We start from the raw sequence: 4,380 nt of genomic DNA, 5'->3' as shown, positions 1-4,380 counted from the left end.
CCAAAGCGATCTCCTTACCATGAATTTTCTTCACTTCACGATCCTCAATTTGCATAGGTGATGTATCAATAGTCAAGTTATCCCTTACTTGAATATCATCTAATTGAACAACATGCGATGGATCCGCAATGTATCTCCTCAACTGAGACACATGGAATACATCATGAAGATTAGTTAGCGATGGTGGTAAAGCAATCTAATATGCCACCTCACCTACCCTCTCAGAAATCTTAAACGGACAAATAAAACGCGGCGTCAACTTACACGATTTCAAAGGCCTACCAACACCCGTTATTGGCATAACTCGAAGAAACACATGTTCATCCTTCTCAAACTCAAGTGCTTTCCTCCACTTTTCATGGTAACTCTTCTGACGACTTTGAGAAGCCTTCATCTTCTCCTAAATCATCTTAATCTTATTTGTAGTCTATTGAACCATCTCGGGTCCAACCACAACACTCTTCGGATTCATACCAACACAAAGGAGTCCGACACCTTCTACCATACAAAGCCTCAAAAGGTATCATTTCAATACTCGAATGGAAACTATTGTTAGAAGTAAACTCAGTCAAAGGCAAAAATCTATCCCAAGTGTTGCACCCCAAAATTTGCCCATCTGATTTTATGTCTAACTGCCTTATTGCGCTAACATCTTTTTCATCTCAGGTCATCAGCAAATCATACATCCATTTAATCAATGATTTGACATGGGATCAATAATCTCGAAACCACTTTGAGGCCTTCACAAGCTTGCTTGAAGATGGTTCTTCATCAATCTTGATCTCAACACTTGAGCTTGCTCATTAATTGAGGTTCGGTTTCATTTTATTTATGAGGCAAGTCATTGCTCTAGGGGACTCATTGAAAGGCTGAATTCGGGCATGGAGTTACCTATGGTGTTAGCATTGATCATCTCATTGAAAAGTTGAATTTTGGACATGAAGTTATTCATAATGTTAGCATTGATCATTTTTGAATTTGGAAGCCAACTTCTAAGGATTTGATGTTGGGCCAAAAGTTCATATTAAATTTATGGCTCTCATCTTCTATTGTTGTAGTTATCCAAGACTTATAAAAAATATATAGAAAGTCAAGAAAGCATATGTTCTAAGTTTCAAATTCAAAGGTTATTAGAAAAAGAGTAAGTCACTAAAATTTCATTACACTTCAAGTTAGAATTATGCTCCATTTGCTACAAGTACATTTGCCATCAAGAAAATTTACATCAAAAGAAATATTTCCACACATGTTCACCTCCATGTATACACCAAAATCTTTCAATTCAAATTCTCCTACATACACATTTACCATACCAGAATCAACATCATACAACATATATAATCCTAAACCCAGTCACCCATCATACATAATTCTGAACCCAGTCATCCATAGCTAATGATCATCACTCATAACAAACTCGAATACAATACAACATCCAATTTTCTTCATCACAAAGTAAATACAATGCTAAACCACGCCGTTTGACGATTCTGAGTTCAGGCACATGATATTTCTTGGTTTTTAAGCTTTATTGTCCATTCACGATTGAACCTAGCTGGTTATTATGCCCAATTTCTCCGACCAGCGAGTCAAAACCTCAATTACAACTCAAGCTGCAAGGCTGATGCCAAGTACAATAAATCCCGATAGCTCCATGGTTTAACTTGCGTCGCTCATAACAGTCCCTGCATATTTTAAATCAACGGAAACCAACAGCAGTCAACCAAACCATCCCTGTGCAAAAAATAGACAAAATCAGTTTCAGCCAGTCCATACACTTTCATATGCAATCTCTAATCTTGCTGCCACATATTCAAATGCAAACAAAATCCTACACACAGCATAACCAAAAATAACCTACAAATAGCATAACTTATAAACAAACAGCATCACCTACAAACAGCAAGATACTACACATACATTCATACCCAAATCAGTTCCAACACAGTAACCATGGCTAATTCAAAAAAAAAAGAAAAAGAAGAAAACAGTTGAGCTCCATCACAAACAGTTTGTCATGCAACTTCATAATTCGCGGCAGAGTCAAGCATATTTGTAGCAATAAGCCAAACCTGCCATACACATGTTCATGATCAGTTTAAGACAATTCCAAATCGACTCGTACATTTAAGATCATTGCTACTCAGAATTCAACCGAAAAATAAAATATTGCATCAGTTTCTAGCAGGTGTAGTGTGTTCAAATTGGACTGTTCGCTACTGATTCGTGTCTTGCGGTTCAAATGAAAGTTGAAAGCAACAATTAGCTACTAACAGAATTAACAGAATTTGCTAACAGTTACAAACCTCTCCTTTAACCTATAACCAACCCCCAAACATTCATCCCTTTAACCAACAGCCAAAACCAATTCATAACAAACTTCCTAACTAATTCTCAACCACCTAAACCAATTCAGAACTAATTTGTAACCAACTTTTAACAAAATTCAACCCTCCTAACTAACTAACAGAATGTAACTAACTTTTGTTACAATTCTAGTTTCCTATAACTAACTCTCAAACCTTAACCAACTTTTGAACACACATAACAGAGCTAACCGATTTTGATAACTTACATTCACTCCTAACTAATTAAGTTGGAATTGTAACCACCAAAACAAAAACAGGAAACAGAGTTCCCAAGCCCAACTAACATAGTCGATTTACAATAGAAAAGGGAGAAGAAGAGATTAACTGAAATTAACAGTTACAACAGAAATTGAGAAGAGTAACCGACCTAGAAACTCTATATAACTGGACCTTCACTCAGCTTCAGGGGGCTTCACCATTTTTGATTTCTCGATTCATTCTCCACCACTTCATCATCTTCACTCTCTCCACCATTTTCACCTCGATTCTTTTAAATCAAAACACATTAACAAAACCTTTTTTAATAATCCTTATTAATTAAATCAAAGAGATCAAGTGACAAGGGGTGAACACCTCTTGAATACCTTTGATCCTTTGAATCAAACATTAAAAAAACCTTTCTTAATCAAATCAAGAGATGAAGTGACAAGAGGTGAACACTTCTTGAATACCTTGATCTTTTGAATTAAAACACGTTGATCAAATCAAGAGAACAAGTGACAAGGGGTGAACACCTCTTGATTACCTTGATCCCTTGAATCAAAACACATTAATTAAACAAGGACAACAAGTGACAATGGGACTCGCTCCTGTTGAATACCTTGGGTAAAGACGCGCTAGGTGAACACCTATGCTCAATCCTTTGCTAAACGTCTGCAAACATCTTCTTTTATTAAATAAGGACAACAAATAACAATGGGACTCGCTCCTGTTGAATACCTTGGGTAAAGACGCGCTAGGTGAACACCTATGCTCAATCCTTTACTAAAAGTCCGTCAATATCCTCTTTTACTAACTTGGATAACAAGTGACAATTGGACTCGCATCCTTTTGAATATCTTGGGTGAACAACGCGCTAGGTGCACACCTATGCTCAAAATGTTCACTAAACATCCCTTCTAATAATAACTCCAATTTCATTCAAACCTTTTTGCCTTATGGCCTCTTTATATTAAAACCTCTTTTCATAAACGAGACACTTTGTCAAGTTCATATGCGAACATACTTCCACATGTGAAGATCGAATATCTTCCACTCGAATGCGATGATGGCCAAAATCTCGTCTTACTCTTGATTTAGTCATCCATTCTTGTAGTGATATCTTATCCATGTGCGCGTAGTATTGTCTCCATTTTGAAAGCGGTCGAGTACCTCTCGCTAAAATCTACCAACAAACTTTCGTGGTTCTTCGCCCGAACTACGATTGCTCTGACTTTTCCATTGCACGAGGGAATACGTAGGCACAAGACACAAACGTCTTGGCGAGCATAATAATAAAAAATATTTTCTTTTTTCTTCATAATAAAAACCCTAAAAACCTTTTCTTTTATCTTTTCTCGATTAATAAGAAAAAGAATGCAAACATTACGCTAACACTCAAACACGAAACTAACTAAATGGATCCCATCGAGTATGATGGAGGTGAGAGGTGCTAATACCTTCCCCTTGCTTAACCAACTCCCGAACCCTAATTTGGTTGCGATGACCATATTATCCATTTCTTTTTCCTTTGTGGGTTTTATCGATATTTTCGCTTTCCTACTTGGAATAAATAAAATTTGGTGGCGACTCCGTTGTATTTCGAGCGTGTGAACACGTTCGAGTATTTTTTTACCGCTACAATCAACTCTTGTTTCTCCACCATCTTCATCATTCTTCAGTAGGACACTCATCACCATTACCCCTCAACCTTCAATTCGCAGAGAAAAGTCAAAACACATAAAAAGAAGAAGGAGAAGAGCAATAATTTCGATAAGAAGAAGCAATCAGAAGAAAGAGAGAACAAACCTCC

The 4,380-nt window shown here is 36.8% G+C and overlaps 1 long non-coding RNA gene across 2 annotated transcripts; it reads right to left on the bottom strand.

Moving 5' to 3' along the window:
• Nucleotides 1-1,242: 1,242 nt before the first annotated feature.
• On the bottom strand, nt 1,243-4,108 carry LOC131641930 (uncharacterized). 2 transcript variants are annotated; one of them, XR_009295678.1, is made up of 3 exons: nt 3,190-4,108; nt 2,737-2,856; nt 1,243-2,072 (listed from the first exon to the last, which is right to left on the bottom strand). It is a non-coding gene; the product is annotated as an uncharacterized LOC131641930 (long non-coding RNA). The 2 variants fall into 2 exon arrangements; XR_009295679.1 differs by having other exon boundaries at nt 1,243-1,685.
• Nucleotides 4,109-4,380: the final 272 nt, after the last annotated feature.

Source organism: Vicia villosa, unplaced genomic scaffold, assembly GCF_029867415.1.
Source record: "Vicia villosa cultivar HV-30 ecotype Madison, WI unplaced genomic scaffold, Vvil1.0 ctg.004281F_1_1, whole genome shotgun sequence".
NCBI classification, from domain to species: Eukaryota; Viridiplantae; Streptophyta; class Magnoliopsida; order Fabales; family Fabaceae; genus Vicia; species Vicia villosa.
Note: the sequence above shows the minus strand (reverse complement) of the source record. Positions and strands in the feature narration are given on the sequence as shown.